Source organism: Rhagoletis zephyria, unplaced genomic scaffold (assembly GCF_001687245.7).
Source record: "Rhagoletis zephyria isolate East Lansing unplaced genomic scaffold, Rhagoletis_zephyria_1.1 Rzeph_scaffold_00197, whole genome shotgun sequence".
In the NCBI taxonomy this organism is placed as follows: Eukaryota; Metazoa; Arthropoda; class Insecta; order Diptera; family Tephritidae; genus Rhagoletis; species Rhagoletis zephyria.
The window spans coordinates 279,796-301,048 of record NW_016157281.1 but is presented as its reverse complement, the minus strand read 5'-3'; the positions used below and the strand labels follow the sequence as shown (position 1 = coordinate 301,048).

The 21,253-nt window shown below is 37.2% G+C and overlaps 1 protein-coding gene and 2 long non-coding RNA genes across 4 annotated transcripts in view; 2 read left to right on the top strand and 1 right to left on the bottom strand.

The window, feature by feature from the left end:
• dos (daughter of sevenless) overlaps positions 1 to 21,253 on the top strand; it is a 352,985-nt gene that overhangs the window by 65,490 nt on the left and 266,242 nt on the right. The gene's annotated exons all lie outside the window — the stretch shown is intronic.
• LOC108358043 (uncharacterized) overlaps positions 6,709 to 21,253 on the bottom strand; it is a 15,798-nt gene continuing 1,253 nt past the window's right edge. Inside the window, exons 2-3 of the long non-coding RNA XR_001846700.1 lie at positions 14,362 to 14,363; positions 6,709 to 6,718 (exon numbers count right to left, since the gene is read on the bottom strand). This is a non-coding gene — a long non-coding RNA (uncharacterized LOC108358043). The remainder of the gene's footprint in view (positions 6,719 to 14,361; positions 14,364 to 21,253) is intronic.
• LOC108358044 (uncharacterized) lies at positions 20,218 to 20,621 on the top strand. The gene is made up of 2 exons (XR_001846701.1): positions 20,218 to 20,481; positions 20,549 to 20,621. It is a non-coding gene; the product is annotated as an uncharacterized LOC108358044 (long non-coding RNA).

Here is a 21,253-nt window from a genome sequence, read left to right as displayed (position 1 = left end):
TACATATATATTGCCAGGCGTCGGCCAAGAGCCGTAGAAACAGCCCATTTCCAAAGACAGCGGTGCGAGTGGTAAGCGTGTTTAATAGTTTTTTGTGTGTGCTGCGAGTGTGCGTAAAATAAAGCACAACAGCATTACTACGGGTTTGAGTTGAAACTATGCATGTATAAATTGTTTCGTTTTTTTTCGTATGCATTATTTCGGTTTTAAACCGAAACTGAGCATGTGTGCATTACTTCGTTTTTCTTATATGCATTATTTCGGGTTTGAACCGAAACTGTGCATGTATGCATTACTTCGTTTTTCATGTATGCTTTACTTCGGGTTTGAGTCGAAACTGTGCATGTATGCATTACTTCGTTTTTCATGTATGCTTTACTTCGGGTTTGAGTCGAAACTGTGCATGTATGCATTGTTTGGGTTTTTTTCGTATGTATTATTTCGGTTTTTTTCATATGCATTATTTCGTATGCACAGTTTCTTATGCACAATTTCAGGGTGACGAAAATTCAGGCTCAAAACGAAGTTTTTTTTTTTTGTAAAATTAACAATGATTTTGATAAGTTTAAGAAATCTTTTTACACTTATCAACTTAAAAGTAGTCGAGGACTAGAAGTTGCCGTAAAAGGCATCGAGTCCAGCGCGAACTCTCAAGAGATAGAAAATGCTCTTAGGGAAGAAGGTTTTAAGGTGCGCAATGGTTTCAACATCAAAAATAAAGAAAACATCCCTTAACTCTTCAAACGCTAGTGTTACATATATCTCACGCTCGAATTTTACAGACTAATAGCGTTGTTATGAACATTTTTATTGCATAACACAGATTCAAGAGTGTTACATATAAGTTTCAGGTCGTACAGACATCCCTTTATAGAGGTCGAAACTTTTTACTATCGGTTTTTGTACATATCCTCACTTTTAGTATCCTCCAAAATTTGGTTCCTCTAAATTTCCTCTTTTGCTTTCACGTTTAATGAGTTAAGCGATGTTCAAACTAGAGCTAGATCCTAACTTTCATAGCCTGAAAAGGGGAAGTGCATTATACTGCACAACTGCTAGAAATTTGGTCACACATGTCGCTACTGCACCTTACCTGGTGTCTGTGTAATCTGTGGGGTTTTACACACTTCTAAAGAATGTGTGAAACCAAAAATGGACCCGAAATCCAAAAAATGCAGTAACTGTGGTGGAAATCACACTACTAATTATAGAGTTTGTCCAGTTTATATCTCAATGAAAGAGAAAACCATTCCCAAAAATATTCCTATTAGGCATAACACAAATGCTGAAAAATACTCCTCCGACGCAACCTCTTTTTGGTCGGAATATGCTACCAAAGAACGTAGACAACAAGAAGGGACAATTCGTTATAATTGTGCCGAAAGTGCGCAACACGGGCGTGGCTTCCCTTTTCATCCAATCAAACAATGCACTAGGGCAAATCTATTAGTTCAAGCCATTTTAGCTAAACCATGAATATTCCCAAAATATGTTTTTGGAATGCGAACGGGCATAAAAACGAACTAGAAATTTTCCCAGAGCGCTTTCATATAGACGTTTTGCTTGTATCTGAAACCCACCTTACGCAATTTAATAACTTTCAAATTAATAGGTACAAATTCTATGATACTAAGCATCCACAAGTGAAAGCTCGAGGGCGGAACAGCCATTCTCATTCGTAACAGAATAAAGTACTATGAATTAGAATCGCAAAGTGATGAGTTCATTCATAACACTGCAATATACATTGATGACTACTGGGGTGGCCATACTGTGCGTGCTATATACTGCCCCTCTCGTCATAACATAACAGGAAATCAATTTAATGACTTTTCCCTAAAGTTTGGCAGTAAGTTTATTGTAGCATGAAATTACAATGCCAAACACACATACTGGCTGTGTAAATTGATTACATAAAAAGGTAGAAATCTATATAAAGTAATCCAGAACAGAGGATTTGACGTCTTGTCTACTAGTCAGCCAAGGTATTGGCCATCTGACCCCCAAAAAACCCGATCTTATTGTCCTTGGTGTAACAAAGGGTATTGCGCGACACCAAGTTAATACAGAAGCTTTATTTGATCTCTCTTCAGATCATTCTCCCTGCCTCATAACATTATCAATTTTTCTTAATTATGAAGAAAATCTTACAAATAAACTCACAAACTGGTTAAAATACAAAAAGTATGTCAGTTCGCACCTTGTCCCACAAATTTTTATTCGGATCAAGATTTATATCGACAGGGCAGCTGAAAATCTCACAGAAATAATAGTTAAGACCGTAGAAATTGAAACACCAAATCTTTCTATAAAATATCGCAGTTCTTACTGCCCTGGCCTGCACACCCAAAACATTCTTAACTTAATAAGTAAAAAGCGCAAATTAAGAAGGGAATGGCAAAGAATTCGCTCTCGTAAGCTTAAACCGCAGCTGAATGCCTGTACAAGGAATTGCGTATTTTGTTGCTGGCGGAAAAAGAAAGAAGTACGCAGTCGATCCTTCAGTCCTTGTCTGCTTCGAAACAGACTGACTACTCCCTTAGGCGAACGCTGAAACATGCGAAGAGGCCCGTTCTTCGAGAAGCACTATTACGTACTCAGAGCGGAAGCTGGGCGAGGAGTAATTAAGATAAAGCAAACACTTTCGCCCGTCATCTTTCACAAGTCTTTAGACCAAGCAAAGGCGCTCATCTTCCCAATATTTCAATACCCAAAAAGAAAGATTTAATTAACACCATTGTTCATGACATTCAGAAGAATAAAGAGCCTGGTTACGATAGCATTACAGGTGAAACCATAAAGGAGTTTCCACTAACTTACGTATTTTACATATTTTTAATAACATGCTTAAGTTGGGCACTTCCCCGAATTCAGGAAACTTTCAGAAATAATTATAGGGCAAAAGCCAGGCAAAGATCCGACAGTGGTTAATTCATATCGGCGCATTTGCTTGATTTCTGTATTTTCCAAAGTATTGAAAAAAATACAACCTTCTCTAACAAGTAACCAAATAATACCACCACATCAGTTTGGTTTTCGTGAAAAACATGGCACTGTAGAACAAGTTCATAGAATTGTTTCTTGTATTAGAAAAGCCTTCGAAGGGGAGCAATATTGAACCGGTGTATTTTTGGACATCTCTCAAGCTTTTGACAAAGTGGGGCATGATCGCCTTATAAACAAACTAAAGGTTTCACTCCCTGCAAATACACATGCAATTCTGGAAAGCTTTGCGCTGGAGAGAAACTTCAGATTCAGGCAGGATCCCTTTAGAACGGAAAGTCACCCTATATATGCGGTGTCCCTCAAGGCAGTGTTCTAGGACTCATCTTGTACGTAATATACACTCGTGATTTGCCAACTGATGAAACTCTAACCATTGCAACGTTTGCTGATGACACAGTTATAGTTCAGACCCTAAAGAGGCTTCCTACAAGCTACAAGAACATTTGAAAAAGTCAGAGCTATGGCTAGGTTATTGGAGGATAAAGGTTAACGAAAGCAAGTGTGTTCAGACAACATTTACTTTGAAGAAAGAAACTTGCCCACCGCTAAAAATAAACAGCAAGGCTATACCACTTAAAGATAGTGTGAAGTACCGTGGGATGACACTAGATAGAAGACTTACCTGGAATAGACATATAGAAAAAATTCTCAAGGGAAACTAAAAGAAGCAAACCTTCAATGGGTTATAGGGCACTAATCTGAATTAAGCCTAGAAAACAAGATGTTGATTTTTAATAAGATGATTAAGCCATGCGAATCGGGCTTTGGAGCACAGCTTGCAATTCCATTTTGAACAGACTTAAAGACGGCAGTCGAAAATTTTACGCGCAATATGCGGAGCACCGTGGTACATAAAAAATTCGAATATCTACAAAGATCTTAATGTAAATACGGTGCATGAGTACATAAGACGGCTAAGCAGCAGTTACTTAGCACGGTTAATGAACCATCCAAATCGACTATTGGAGATCTTCTTAGTCCGGGATATGCCAGAAGACTAAAAAGAAAGGATTTTCCCGAAGTCGAAGTGAACGGTCATGTGTTTGTTCGATCTTGCTATGAAAAATTCAACTTGGGCTAAATGCTGTAAGGCCTTACGTGTTGGCTACGAAATCTCTTGCCATGTTTGTAAAAGTAAATTTCATAAAATATGTGCAAAGGTGGATAACAAAGAATTGTGTGAGCTACTTGCTAATAATAAGAACGATGTGTTTAACTGCGATATTTGTCTACAAAACTCTTCAAGCTTGGCGTCATCTATTGCATGTCTGACTAAGGGGGTTAATTACTTAAAAGTTTTATTCTCTAAGCTGATTAATAGTGCAGAATTTCAACTGCTAAAACGTCAATTATTGGTGCAAATGATAGTTCGGCTCTGACCACGATTGAGAGAATACAAAGGTTGCGCCGATCTCGGACCGCTATTCCTCTCTTAACGAATTTGACAGAATCGTTGTTTGCATGACGTCACACATGTGCAACTTGTTTACGTTTTCCTTGCAACATTTTTTCTTCTTCCATTTTTGCCCACGTTTTGGCATTTCTCTCGCAATTGCACCAGTGTGACGTCACACAAAAGTTATTCTCAAAAATCCTCTCTGATCGGCGCAATTTTGTATTCTATCATTCTTGGGCTCTGACTAATATCGCTGATAGTGATAATGCAAACGCTCTCTCGGCTTTATCTTTTTCGCGTTCAGTTGTTGGTGGTAATGTTGGATTTTCTTTGCCTAGCTACTGCTTCTGCTGATCTGCCGCCTTCCCGCTCTGCTGTTCCAGCTGAGAATATTTTGCCGATGCCTGCTACTACTGTAGCTCTTTGCTAATGCAAAGAGTGTACCTTCAGCTGGTGTTTCAAATATGAACAATCTCTCGCCTATACCATCTTCACCTACAGTTGTTGGCGCCAGTGTTGTTACAGGTAGGGGAAAATCCCTACACGTAGGGAGTTTTGTTGAAAAATAATGGCTGTAGGGAAAAAAGGACAGATTTTGAAAAAAGCGTTAAATGTAGGGAATTTTCGACCGATTACAAAATGTTCTTCAAAGTTAGAAATTTTTCAATATTGTTATTGAGCTTTGTACCACGAATATTTTTTTTACTAAAAATGAAAAAAAAACAACAAAGTCTAAATCAGCTTGTTTTTGTGGCAACATTCTCGTACTGGGGTTAGTGTGGCCACATTAAAAGCATTCTATAAAAAAACGTATGTAATAGCATTTGTGTCGTGTATTTGGCATATAAGTAGTTGAACTTGAGGAATTTGTGAGCATTTTTTAATTGAGGATTTTATTTTGTACATTCTAAAGTTTTACACATGTTTGCGTTGGTAGCACTGTTTACTGTTTTACATATGAATGAATGTACATACATATTAAGTTGCGATGAATTTTTCTTGCTTCTTACCCGCGCCTTATCTGATTTGCTGGATTTGCTGTTTAAAGTAAGTTAATGTATTAAATAGCTAAAATTAAGTAGTATATAAAGAAAATTTTCAGAAATCAGTTCCTCTTCTTCAAGCAACTCGGAACAGCGACCGAAAAAGTATCGGAGGCAAAAGTTTTCGAAAAAGTGGACAGAAGATGAAAAGTTTAAAGGATGGTTGGAAGCTGTAGAGGATGAGCCCTATAGATGTAAGTGCACGGCATGTAACAAAATTTTAAATTGTGGTAAATCGGAGCTACTGAAGCACTCTGAAACAAATGCGCACAAAACAAAAGTAAACGCAGTTCAAAAAACGGCTAAAATTACAAATTGTTTCAAAGTAAACACAAACAAGCAAACTGAAAAAGATGCTAAAAATTTTGAAATAAGGCTCAGCATGTTTTTCGCTAATAGTTCCACTATTAAAAGAAATCTTGCCGGATTCCGAGATCATAAGACATGTCCAGCTCGGAAGGAATAAATGCACTAACGTAATAAAGAATGTTATAGCAAAAACAGAAAAGGATAACTTAGTGGAAAAACTAAAAGAAAACAAATTTTCTATTTTGATTGTCGAGAGCACGGACATTGGCCTTAACAAGCATATGTGTATCCTGGTCCGATTTTACGACGAAGATAACGGACGGGTTATGGTTAAGCTGCTAGATCTTCTCCCAGTACGCACTGACTGCTCTGCAGATGGTCTTTACAAGGCTTTTAAAGAACACATATTATCTCTTTGTATTCCATTTGACAATATAATCGGTAACTATAATAAAAGTTAATACTCTGCATTCATAGTCTGAGTAAGTATTTTATACTTTTTCTAGGTATGTGCAGCGATGGTGCAAGTGTGATGGTCGGTCGATCAAACTCTTTCGCATCAAGATTAATTAGTGACGTCCCAGGTGCACTAGTTGTGAAATGTATATGTCATTCTGCAGCCATCATCGCCAGTAAAGCTTGTTTGGTACTGCCCCGAGCACCTGAGGATCTTTTGCGGCAGATAGGTACGTATGTCTCGGGAAGCTCCAAGAGATGTGCACAGTTAGAAACTACAGGAATTGCTGATCGGGAAGAAGAAGAAAATCTGAAGGACTTGTTCAACTAGATGGCTCTCACATCAAAAATGCGTTGAAAGTGTGTTAAATAATTGGGATGTGCGTTTGGCATTCTTTAAACAAGCGGCCGCGCAAGACAAACTAAAATTTACGGAATCCATTTTATTTGAGCTCAGTAATGAGTGCAACAAGATTTATTTATATTTTCTCAAGTACGTTTTGAACTACTTTAATACGCTAAACACACTTTTCCAGTCCAAAGCGCCATTAATACAAGTCCTACAACGCGAATCTGTTAAAATATTTTTAAATTTAGGTCAAAACTTTATTAAAAAAACTGAGCTTAACATTTCCTGTGTTGTTAGATCACCACACGTTTCTCTCCCAATTGAAGACGTTTTCCTTGGTCATGACTGCAACGAACTCATAAATGAAATTCCAATAGTAGCTGCAAACAAAATTGAATGGACTGTCAGATACAGTCGAGATACAGCGAAGATTACCTTTGAAGGCAGACATTTTTAAAGAAATGGAGTTTTTATGTCCCGACGTTGCAATGGGGGAGAAAGGAAACAAAAGTGACCTGAAATTTAAACATCTTTGTGAAAAAGTAAACGTGGACTCTAATTCCATTTTGCAGGAATGGAGAACATTTGAGTTCAATTTTTCGGAGGAAGAAAAAAAGTTCTTTTGGATATGGACGCTGAAAAATTTTGGAGCAAAATGAGTAAATTAAAAAATTTTAATGACAGCTATATTTTCCCTAATTTATCAAAGGTAGCTAAGTTTGTTTTGGCTCTGCCACATGCCAACGCAGACTCGGAAAGAATCTTTTCCATCATCACCGATGTACGTACAAAAAAACGAAACAAACTCAGTCACGAAAATTTAACCTCCATTTGCATTATGCGCTCCAAACTACAAAACGAAAACCAAAACTGCTGCACTTTTCAGTGTAAAGATTTACATTACAAAAAAATGGTCGCATCAGAATTGTATAACCATCATAAAAATATTTGATTTATTTAATATTTATCAAAAATTTTGCAATATGTACAATGATATTTTTAGAAGTTAGGTCCCTTCTCAAAGTAAGAACTTATTATTAATAGTTTTTCTCATAGAGACTAAACAAACGTGATCTCAGTTAGGTACAACTGCTTGGCTTGTTTTAAACAGAACTGAATATTATTACAAGTATAAATATCTTTGATATAAATACGTGCATATATGTATATAATAAAAATGCATTGTAAATGTAACTTACCTTATTTTTTATTAAAAATATATACATACATCTATATACATATATATATATATATATATGTATATTTATTTACATATGTACATATTTACCTAAAGTATGCAAATAAATGAATTATTTTAATAAATCGTGTGTAAGTATATACCTGTTAAAACAATATAAAAGTATTTTTATTTTTGAACTATAAAAACTCGACCAAAATTTCGCTGAAAATATGTACATAACTTCAGCAATCTTATAGTAAAATTATCAACAGCAATATTTTAGCAAATAACGAGTATAAAAACGAAATGGGTCAAAAACAAAGTGTAGGGAATTTTGTAGGGGAAAAAATATATGAGCGTAGGGAAAAATAGTTATTTTTATTTGGATGCGTGGGGATTTTTGAAAAAAGTATGTAACAGCACTGGTTGGCGCCAATGCTGGAAGTTCTTTGCAATCATCTACTGCTACTGCTTCTGGTCGCCGCTTTCGCGCTCTGCTTTTAATCAAACTTCGCGTGCATCTCCGAAGCCGGTGAACGATGAGTGGATGAAAATCGAGAATAATAAACGTCGGACTGACGTGACCACTGACTTGGTGGTGGCTGGCCGCATGAAATGGCTACATTTATCATCGTTCATGCCTTCCGTCACTGCAGACAATATTATCGAATACATTGTCTAGCATGCTGCTGTTGATAACATCTCTTGTGCTGTGCATTAAGGTGCTCGTAAGCGATGAGACTAAATACCTTGAGAATAGGAATTCACTCTCATTCTCACCGTTTAACAAGTAATGAGAGTGGGCATTCGTTCTTATCGTGGAGTTCTCATAAGTTCTCAGCACTGGAATATCCTTACCCGTGTAACAAGGGTGTTTAAAAGTTTTCTTACACTCACTCTTATTCTCAGCTCTCATGTGCTACGCGTTGTCGCAAGAGCGACAGAATACAAAATTGCGCAAATCAAGCTGTGAGCAACCGGTTGTGACGTCATGAGGGAATGAGGGAGCAACGAATAAATTCTAAAGAATGAGAGGAAACGCGAGCATGTGATGCGAAATGATGACTCAAATGCACGTAGATTTGTACCCATTATTTAGCCTTTTAAATTTTAGCGTATATTCGGAACAAGCACACAATTTTAGATACATCTTGAAGGTAGCAAAATAGCTTGTCGGGACATTTTGTCTAATTTTTATTGGCATTTCAACGCGTTTTCTAGTATGGGAGGCACCCTTTTTTCGTAAATGGGCATAAATATTGGTTAAAATATAGTTTTGGCTTGAACTGCTCGCAGAAGTTCCCTTTAAGGCTATTATTAATAGCAAAAAGTGTTTGATAATAGTCCAAAGTATATTTTGGCCTGTATGTCTGAGAGCGCGGTAAAAATAAAACTCTTCCGTTGAGTGACGAACTGTGATTCAAATTTATTTGATTTTTGTTCTCTTGCTTTAAGGGCTAACTATAATATGAATAAGCTGCCGTAACTGACTGTCAGAAATTGAACGAAAAATCTGTCAAATGCATAAGCAACGTAGTGTAGACTTTTAGGTGGCTATATTTTACTTACATGAGTTCAGTGTTGCCACATTTATTAGTTATAACAATAGCCACTATCAAGCACTTTGTTGAAGATCACACAATTATAGTAACCTAGAAACACTGAAGAACTGTTCGCCTTGCGAAACTTTCAGGATAACCTGGTGTTTCTGTAAAAGGAAACGCTACGGCACGCTTCCTAATGTGGAACCAGAACTTCTTTTGACCTGTGTTACATGTAGGACTGAATCGAAAAAGTAACCAAGTTGAAAAATAAGTTACCAAATTATCAAATATGATATGATCAGTATCGCTCTTTCCTTAAGCAAATGACGTTTGGCGAAACTTGACGAAACTTGATGTTAAGCACATTATAGTTTCAGAATAGGATTTATGTGAATTCGCACGTTTGCATACGCTTGCTTATTCATATTATAGTTGACACTCCTTTCGTTAAGTAATTAGTGATGCACATTAGGGCGGGTCGAAAATCTAATTTTTCTCAGATCCCTTGGTAATAGTGAAAATATATTGTATCATGAAGTCAACAACAAGCCTGCAAAATATTAGTATTTTATTTTAGTTGTAAGAGCCCGCGCATCGACCGCAAAGTAACCCACAGCACACTAGTCGAATAAGACCAATTCTTGTTAAAAATTCTGGGATCGGCAAAATGGTTTGGTGCATATTATTAGCTAATGAATCCGTTTAAGCAAAAGATAAAGTCAAATTTCATTTCTCGCAGCCCTTTAGCTTATCGTTAATCTCAAGATTATCTGTTTTCAATAAAATTTGAATTGTTCTCTTGATAATTTCACTGGCTTATAGTCAAAAGATGTAAAGAACAGCTTTAATATTGCTGGTCAGCTTTAGGTCGCTGGATCCAAATATTCTAATCTTTTTTTAATATTAGCTATAGTTTGCGAATTTTTGCAAACATAGGGCCAATCTCGGTAACTCTAATAGAAAAGCCATTATTTTCCATCATCGTGGAAAAATTTTGTTTATGCAAATGAGTATGGAAACACTGAACAGGCACAACTTCTAGAAACACTAATTGGTTTACTTATGTTTATGCATACAATATAAAAATTGCTAATACAAGAAAATGACAAAAAACTTTGTTCAAAATTTTTTTTTATTTTAAAATAATTTGTTTATAATCTGAACGATTTTAATCATATTATTATCAAAAATCAGTAACATTCGCCTTCAATTTGGTAATTATTAAGTAACATTTACCAAAGTTATATGGAAAAATTTAAGTGGATCTCCAGTTTTTTTCTAAAAAAATTTCTCTTAAATTGTATAAATAACTTTTAAATGAAAGAACCGAATTCCAGAAAAGTATGTCAGGGAGCGACTTTTTTCGTTCAAGCTAAATGCAAAGCAATATCGTCCAATTGGAGAGTCCTCAAAAGGATTTCCCAGGATATGTTAAATACTATTGCATTTACCTACAGTCACTTTTTCACATCATGGAATTAACTAAAATATCTATGTATATCTAAACACTTATTGCACGTCCCCTACTTTCATCTAACGGCAGAATTAGAGACCGCGAATAATTTTCAAGACTGCATAAATGGACTTAAAATGGGCGTTTCTCACCCTAATTGTATTATGTTAATGTATGTAAATACTTATATGCTTGAAACTACTATTAACTTATCAAACGATTCGTAATCTTTGACAATACATGTTTGACTTCATTCACCACAATCTTGAAAACTGACCAAATCGGCCCATGGCCCACTTAATATTATATAAATAAGATAAGTTTTAAATTAATCTTTCATGGCCAATAACAATTGGCTTAGACCTAAGACATCATAATATTACTATTACAATGCGGTCAAATGCCTTTTATTTTCCCCCATACAAAATCGACCCAGCCTAATGAACATCCTTTTGTACTAAGCTAATGAATTGATATCGATAACAATAATTCCAAATTTCGATACATTTAAAAAATAGGAAATTGATTATAACTAAATGCAAAGTGGTGATTGCCACATTATCCCCTTCCTAGATTTTTTGCGATCTGCTTGCAAGAAAGCGACTTGTTCGCTTATAATGGCAGGTGATGCTCGATGTGCGCCTGATGCCTGATGCTTGATGTGAAGTGTTTGTGACTTCTTCTTCATCTGCAACTATGTAAGACGGTTGGAGGCATTCGATAGAGATTACGACCGTTCGGCCTTTTATTAAGACTTTGAAATATTTGTTGTTTTTTGCTGCCACCTTGTAAGGGCCATCGTAAGGCTCAGTCATGGAAGGGTTTGCCCTATCGTTTCGGACGTAAACGTGCGTTGATGAAAATAAGTCTTTGTTGACGAACGGAGTACCCGGCGAGTCCCATGAAGTCTCGACAGGGCGAATTTTTTGGAAGTGCATACGCAATTTATCGACAAAAACGAAACTTGGCTACACGCTAGGCTGTGTAGTGAAAAACTCACCCGATAGTCTTGTTGAAGTGCCGAACATCATTTCAGATGCGGATGTATTTAGATCTTGTTTCACAGCATTCCGTAGTCCCAGAAGAGTGAGACCTAAATTGTCAACCCAGTCGTCTTTTCCGGTAGCTAAAACAGCGTTTTTGAAGGATCGATGCCATCTTTCTATCAACCCATTCGTTTGTGGGTGATATGGCGAAATGCGTTCGCGCTGAGTACCTAGGGTCTACAGCATTTCTTTGAACATTTTCGGTTAATATTTTCTGAGGAGAACCATAGCGCCCAACCCACTCACTCAGGAACGCTCTGCAAACGGTTTGAGCTTGTATGTCAGGCAAAGGTATCGCCTCGGGCCACCTAGAAAAACGATCGATAAAGGTGAGACAATATCGAAAACCAATCGCTGCGAAATCATTTTGAGTTTCGCGTTGGCACCTGGGTCCGCCAGATCGTGAACAGGGTGTAAAACTTGGTGACGGAGTGAATGCGGTACAACGGGTCTAATGCTTCTCGTTGAAACATCACATAGCAACTGAGCGTCAGCGTCTGCTACCCTGAAATATTTAATTTTGAGTGCTTTCTCTTACCATCTACGAGAGATTGTATGTCATGATCCGATTGCTGCTGCGTTGCCATGGTGAGGTAATTAATAGGAGTTATTGAATTAATACGCGATAACATATCTGCAGTTTGATTCTCTAAACCTGGAATATGACGGATGTCCGTTGTAAACTGGCTGATATAGTCTAGTTGCCTAATCTGCCGCGGAGAACCCTCGTCACAGCGTTTATTAACGGCATAAACAAGCAGTTTGTGATCAGTACAGATGCTCGTTTGGTTGCCCTCTACCATGTACTGAAAGTGCTTTAGTGCAAGATATATGGCGAGCAACTCTCTGTCATATACCGAGTACCGCTTTTGGGTTTCGTTAAGGCGGCGTGAAAAATAACCGAGTGGTTGTGGGTTATTTTCTACCACTTGAACGAAATACCGCTCCCACAGCGATGTCGGAAGCGTAGTGATTAATTGAAGTTGAGCGCCGACACGAGGATATGCCAAGGTGGCGGCGTTAGCCAAATTTCGTTTGCACTCTTCAAATGCTTCAACTGCTTCATTATTCCATGCGATAAGAGCCTTGTCATTCCGTTTGTTGCCGTGAATTAGTTTTTGCAAGGCTGCTTGACGTTTGGCGGCGCCAGGTAAAAACTTACGATAAAAATTGATTGTTGCTAAGAAGCTTTTTAATTCATTGGCGATTCTTGGGTGCGGTATTCGCAGAACTGCCTCTATCTTCTCCGGAAGTGGGCGAACTCCTGTGCTGGTAATAAGGTGACCAAGGAATTTTAGCTGACTTTTTCCAAATTCGCATTTGGACGGGTTAATTGTCAGGCCAGTCGCACGAAGTCCAAATACCAAACGTATATGCTCCGTGTGGTCCTGCATGTTTGCGGATGCAATACACACATATGTCGTCAACGTAAGCAAACACGAAGTCCAGCCCGCGCAGAGCTTCGTGAATAAGGCGCTGAAACGTCTGCGCGGCATTTCGTAACTCGAACGTCATATGCGTGAATTCAAACAAGCCAAAAGGTATTATAATGGCTGTTTTCTTCACGTCTTCGGGCCTTACTGGGACTAGGTGGAACGCCCTTTGCAGATCGATTTTGCCGAAAACTGTTTTTCCACCAAGAATGGTCATACAGTCATGGAGAAAAGGAATGGGGTACCGGTCTGGCACCGTGATTTTGTTGAGGGCGCGGTAGTCACCGCATGGTCTCCAAGTCCCGTCTGCTTTACGGACCATATTTAGGGGGCTAGCCCAATTGCTTTTCGATGGGCGACACACTCCTATCTTCAAGAGGTATTCAGACTCGGAACTCGCTGCAGCCAGCTTCTCGTGGTCAAGCTTACGAGCTCGTGCAGTTACCGGATGGCCACTAGTTTCGCTAACGTGGTAAACTTCAGATTTGACTGGCCGGCGATCCGACGTCATCTCAGTTATGTCTTTGAGCTCTACAAGGAGATTCGCGAAAGTACAATTGATATCGAAAGCCTTGATCTGCACATTCAGCGCAGTGTGAATGGTGCACGGCGCTGCTAGTCTTGTCGTGTTGTCGATTAATTTATTGCGTTTCAAATCAATAATTAAGTCGTAATGACGAATAAAATCACTGCCTAGTATTGGAGTACTCACGTCTGCAACCATAAAGTTCCACGTAAAATTTCGAAGGAGGCCAAGGTCAATATGCTGCCTAACAATACCATCGTTTATCAATGTGCCGTTGGCGGCACACAATGTGACAGAGGTGGGACGAAGGACCGAACAATTAATTTTCTTTGGAATTACGCTAAAGTCGGCCCCAGTGTCGACGAAGTACTTTAAGTGAGACGAACGATCTGTGATGAAAAGTTGATTGATTCCAGCGCTGCAGTTGCTGGAGTCTGCACCGCTGGGAGACGTTTCTAGTCAATCGTGCTGGTTGGAAACACTGTTGCCTACGTCGCGTTGTCGGTGGCTGAATGGGTTACGGCAGCGAGTTGCAGCATCGCCAAAGGTTTGATGGTACCAACCATTACCGCCAGTAGGCTTTGACCTTTGAGTGTTTTGACGACTACGTGAACGCACACGTCTGTAGTTTATTCGTGAACGGCTGCGCTGCCGTGTGCTCAGGTTGTCGATTTTTTGCTGTAACTGGTGAATTGTGTTCGCTAGCTGTGTGATTGCTACTTGTGAACCTTCTTCCGGTATGTTGGCTGAAACCTCTTTCGTCACACCACAAATTTGGCGCTGGGTGAGCGTCTCCATTGCAGCGTCTGCGACCACAATGAGATCATCGATCGGACCTTCACGCGCAATAATGGACGCTCGAACCATTTCGGGTAGGCGCTGTATCCACATAGCCCGTAGCGTTTCCTCTGAAAAGGAGTTTCCCGCGACGCGCCGCATAGCGTTGAATAACTGACTTGGGCGTTGATTACCTAAGACCATTTCTTCTAATAATCGCTGTATTTTACGCTGATGGCTCTCTCCGAAATATTTGAGTAGCTAAAAAATCGTACATGCCTACGCCAGTGCTAGTTATGCGTTGTTGGTTTTCGGCATTCCTGCTAATCTGCCCGATAGTAGGCAGAGTAAGCGGATCCAGTGTTGCAATAACGTGGTAATATCTCTGGGTATTGCAGGCCTTAAACCAATAGTCCACAGATGTGAACCAAGCATCCATGTCATTTGGTGTTAAGCGAGGCATTGGTATTCGGGCATGCACTTCAGTATAAGCTGCCGAATTTTGTTGTTGCAAAAAAATTTTGTCTGCTGATGTTCAACAAACGAGACTGCTATGTTTCTCTGTTGGTGCCCATACGGTGCTGTCGTATTATGCTGGTGCATCGTTACCGGTAGAGCTTCACTGCCCTCTGCCTGCGCCGGCTGATGCGTCGCTGCATATGCTGAATCCAGCATAATGACCGTTTGACTTTGGTTCGGATTCTGCGTTTCACCGTTTCTCCAGCTGCTGCTGTAATCCGGCGGAGCTGCTGCGCCTCCTGGAACACCATCGCTGCCAGATATGGTTGTGCTATCTGTACGTAGCAGGTTTCTATTAATTTTTCGTTATTTTTTATTAATATCAAATAGCGCGAGTTGCCCTTTTACTGACACCACTTTGGCCTGTATGTCTGAGAGCGCGGTAAAAATAAAACTTCCGTTGAGTGACGAACAGCGATTAAAATTTATTTGCTTTTTGTTCTCTTGCTTTACACTCCTTTCGTTAAGTAATTAGTGATGAACAAGCTTTTATACTAAGCTAATGAATTGATATCGATAACAATAAAAAAAATCTGGGAAATATTACTTAAATTTCATATTTAATAATTTTTCCAAAATACATAAGCGAATAGAGACGCATACATACATATGCATACGTGTTTACCGCGAAAAATAAAAACACAGTGCGAAAAGTGAAGACATAATGTCAGATAACGACAAGTGTGTGAAGTGTAAAGTCCCAATAAGAGGGGAAACAGGTGTCAGATGTATGGGTGTGTGTGGGAAGGCATATCACACTGCACCAAGATGCTCTGGCTTAGATAACTTCCAGTATGGGGTAATAGGAACGCACCCAATGTTGAAATTTATTTGTGATGAGTGCATTACATATATACAAAATGTTGATATGGTAGTGCGAGACATGCAAGAAAGTGTAAACAAGAACAGTATGTATTTGAAGGAGTACAAAAATGAATTTGAAGAAGCATTGAATACGAACCAGCGGGAATTGAGAGAGTTAATGAATGCGATGGAGGTGAAATATAATGAACGATTAGCGACCCTAAAAATGCACCAGGAAATGTATGTAAGAAATGCAGCAGAAATAAAGAAAGTGCGAGAGGTAGTGGAACAAATGAAAAGCACAGCTGATGTAGCTGGGAAGGAAAATGAAAAGCTATGCGGGGAAATAAAAACATTGGGGAAAGAAATAAAAGATAGTGCAACACAACAACAAACGTCATTTGCAAATATGGTGAAAACAAATATGAATAAAAATGCTGGTAGAGACGTGCCGGAATTTAAGAAACGTGCGCCTATTGTTGTGAAACCAAGAACCAAACAAACGAGTGAAAAAACAAAGCAGGATTTAAATAATAAAATTAACCCTAACGAGCTGAAAATTACAGACATTAAGACTGGTCAAAATGGTGTTATGATAATTGAGAGTGTTAATGTGGATGAAAGAGACAAAATCAAAGAAATTATGGATACGAATATTAGTGATGGATACGAAATAAAGATTCCGCGAGATTATAAACCAAAATTGTTTATAACAGGCATGAGCCTTGAAAAGTGTAATGACGAACTAATCGAGTGTTTAAAGAAGCAAAACCAATGTCTAGAAAAGGGTGAAGTTAAAATTATTAGGCAGTATAATGTGAAAAATAAAAATAATAGTTATTATAATGCAATAATAGAGGTGGATGAAGAAAGTTTTAATAACACTCTGAAATGTGATAAACTGAATATAGGTTGGGAAAGATGTAAAGTCTATGATGGTGTTGATGTGACAACGTGCTTTAAATGTAAAGGGTACAACCACAAAGCTGCTGAGTGCAAGGACGATGAAGTGTGCGCCAAATGCTTGGGAAACCACAAATCCACCGGATGTGTTAATCCACCGATAAACAAGTGCATAAACTGTATAAAGTCAAATGAAAAGCTCAAACTAGGGCTAGATATCAATCATCAGTGCAAGAGTAGGCAATGTCCGGTCTACTTGAAGCATTTAAATGCTAAAAAGCAAAGGCTAGGATATTAGCAACAAATGTGCAGGTTACAGGCAAAACCAACGGAGATAAGGGGAAGAAAACGAAGGGAAAATCTGCACACAAACAACATTCTAAATTGCATATATCTAAACGTGAACAGCATAATATCTAACAAAGGTGAATTAGAAGTGTTGGCGGCAGCACACAAGCCGAGTATTATACTATGCTCTGAGACGTGTACGACGGAAAATGTGGAAGATAGTGAATTAGATATAGCAACATACAAAATGGTTCGATGTGACTCACACAGCAGACACACTGGAGGAGTGATAATATATGTGCATAGCACAATTGACTTCAATATAATTTATAATGCAAGTGTTAATCGAAATATATGGTGCATAATAATAAAAATGAAAAAGGTCGATAAAAAATTTCAAATTGGCGTGCTTTATCACTCGCCTAGCACAAGTGATGCAGATTTTTTGGATTATTTAACAGAAATATTACTTACTAAATATGATAAAAGCAACCATAATATAGTAGTGGGAGATTTTAATATAAATATGAACTACACTTCTACATATAGTACTAAACTGTCCGAGATATTTTCTGTAATGGGAATGTCCCAAAAAGTAGAGTTTAACACAAGAATTACAAATACAACTGAAACTAAAATTGATTTACTGTATTCAAATTCGGAAGAAATAGAATGCAAAAATTTGATGGATTTCAAAATCTCTGACCATGAAACAATACATTTCAGTGTCAAGACGTCGAAATCGTTCAAAATGAGAATGGTGAAGAAAATTACTGCTTGGGACAGATACAGTCGTGAAAGTTTACAAAACATACTAAGATCGTACAATTTCAATTTCTATAATAACTTGCAAATTGATGATAAAGTGGAACTTATAAACAACAACATAGTGCAAGCAATGGAAAGCTTGACTTACGAAAAAGAAGTGTATATAAAGCTGATGAATAAATGGTATGACCATGAACTGGCACAAATGAATAAAAATAAATTTAATATATACAAACATGCTATACAGACTGGAGTGTGGGATGAATACAGAAGTATAAATAAAAAGTACAAAAAACTAATTAAAATAAAAAAAGTTCAATTTATGGAAAATAAAGTAAAAATGAGTGAAAATAACGCTAAAGAAATGTGGAAGCACCTCAAACAGGCGGCTTGTCTTGCAGAGGATAACGATGGTATCAAAAAAGTTGTAATAGATGGTGTACTGGTTGAGAATGATACCGAAGTGGCTAATAAACTGAACCTATTCTTCATAAACAGTGTGATTGAAATAAATAGAAACATACCTTGTTTTGACCTAGTAATGAACAGTAGTCAAACCAACTGTAGTTTTAAATTTTCGTATATAACAACCGCTGAAGTTATAAATATTATAAAAACGTTTAAATACAAAATTGGCGGACGAAAACTGTTATCAGATGGAGTACTGAAAGACTCTATAGAGTATTTAGGGTACTTCTATGCACTTATTATTAATGATAGTGTGGAAAGTGGTATTGTACCAGAACGGTGGAAAACGTCGACAGTGGTACCTGTCAAAAAAGTCAAAAAGACAATACAACCAGAAGAGCTTAGACCAATAAATACCCTACCAAGTGATGCCAAAATATTAGAAGTACATGTCAAGAATCAACTGATGATGTACCTCGAAGAAAATAAAATTTTAGTCCAACAACAATCGGGCTTTAGGGAAAAACATTCGTGTGAGACAGCCCTCAATTTGGTGATAGCTGATTGGAAAGAAGAGCTAAATAATAAGAATGTAGTTGTTTCGGTATTCCTGGACCTCAAAAGGGCATTTGAAACGGTGGATAGAGACATATTACTAAAAAAACTGCAACGAATTGGTATAACTGGTACGGAGCTAGAATGGTTTAGCAGCTACTTGAAGCAGAGAAGGCAACGAACTGTGATAAATACAGCGATATCGGAGGAATTGGAAGTACCCATAGGGTTACCACAAGGGTCGGTTCTGGCACCGATATTGTTCCTAATTTACATTAATGATATTGTCAATGCCGTCGAGGGATGTGAAATTCGACTCTTCGCCGACGATGCATTAATTATGATAAGTGAAAATAATATTAATGTCGCTATATCGAAAATGCAAATGGCACTAAATAATTTATATACATGGCTGTGCGGAAATAGACTCAAACTTAATATTAACAAAACAAAATATATGATTATAACCAGAAGAAACTTTAATGATCTCAACGTTGAATTGAAAATAAATAATGAAAGCATACAAAGAGTAGATAGTATCAAATATTTAGGTATTATAATTGATAATAAACTTAAATTTGAGGAACACATAAAATACACCGTTGCGAAAGTAGCTAAAAAAATTGGGATTATGCAGAGAACATCCAAATATCTACATAAAAAATATAAAATACTTATATATAAATCTATTATTGAGCCACATTTTGTATATTGTCCATCGATATTATTCATAATATCAGATAGTGAAATTGATAAGCTTCAAAAGCTTCAAAACCGGTGTATGCGATTTATACTTAAAAAACGTAGTGATGCCAGAACGGCTGATATGCTGAACAGTTTAAACTGGCTAAGTGTTAAGCAAAAAATTTTCTTTCACTCCATGAAGTTAATTTATAATATAAAGCATGGTAATGTACCTGAATACCTTAGTAAAAATGTATTGTTAGTAGAGCAAACACACAATGTAAATACAAGGAATAAACAAAATTTTAAACTGCCATTGTTTAGAACGGAAATAGATAAACAAAACATTTTCTATAAAGGTCTAAAATGTTTCAATGAACTCCCTATGGATTTAAAAACCTGTAATGAAATCTTAGTTTTTAAGAAAAAACTGTATGAATATTGTAAAACCCTAGCTATAAGATAGCAAATTGTTAATGATACTTGAATTAGGCTCTCGTGGCCGTAATAAATACATAATAATAATAATAATAATAATAATAATAACTACAAATTTCGATACATTAAAAAATAGGAAATTGATTATAACTAAATGCAAAGTGGTGATTGCCACATTTATATGGTACCGAAGGGATAGTATAATCACCCAAAAACTTATGCACATAAAAATACATATTTACGTTTTAGTTGCATTTATCTACATTTAAGTTAAATTTTTTTTTCGGCAAATAGGTACAATTAGAAAATTTAATTTTCATCCCCAGTGTGAAAAGATATTTTATGACATCAGCGAGTAGGTGGATGCTGCCAAATCAACGAAGAGAGGGTTAGCGGTCCGCAAACAGCGCCACCTTTATTTTCTACATCGTGTAATAACGGGCCTGTGAAATGCGCCACCTTATATACTTATGTTAAACTTTGCTATGCATTTACCATTCATCATTTTGCTATTGTTGGCAACATTTGCATTTTGTCTTGAGCGAATTATTATATTAGAAGTTAAAAAAGTAAAAACAAAATTGAATACGTTGGGTGTAAGTATTCTCACGCAGTGTTGTTCATGAATATTAACTCATATTAAAATACTTAATATTTTTTTAGAAATGGACCGACGTAAAATAAATTATCACTTTCTTCCCGTTGTTAGTTTCTATCTTCATATAGGGACAGGAAACCATAAAGTAATTTTTTGCGTCTATTCAACATTCTTCACGGCACCTGAATGACAAAATATTACATAATTATCGCAATGTAGGAAAAACAACAGTACCGTTACTTTATTCTTGGCGTCTTTTTCTTCTTTTGTTTTATTTTGTCACTGCAGATCTTAAATTGTGTAATTCTTGCATAAGTTCGTATATAAATAAATAAAATTATGTGAAATATTTTCCTTTTCAATCAAGTCCGGGCAAGAAATATCGTTTTTAATGCAATTATTGATATGAAATATTAATTGCATCTCTCGTTAGTATGTTAATTTAGTGGCCCTAGCATTCGCTGCCAAGCGTTAACTGTAGCAAGCATACTTTTAACGTGCGTTCTGTCAAACCAACGCCAACGCCAAAGCCAACGCGAAAGTTCTATGTGTGCCGGTCTTGAGTTTGGTGTTCACACGTCAGCTGTGCAACTAGCGATACGAAATCAGCACGTGTGTCAAGTTAGCACTACACTTTTCGAATTTGGAAAAGTTAACTACGGCATTAATTGTAGTGTTTTTGTTGTAAATTTGTTGTGGAAAGAATAATTTTGTAGCTCTCGTTTTTTAAGAAAAAATGGTATGTAGTGCTAACTTGACACCATACACCT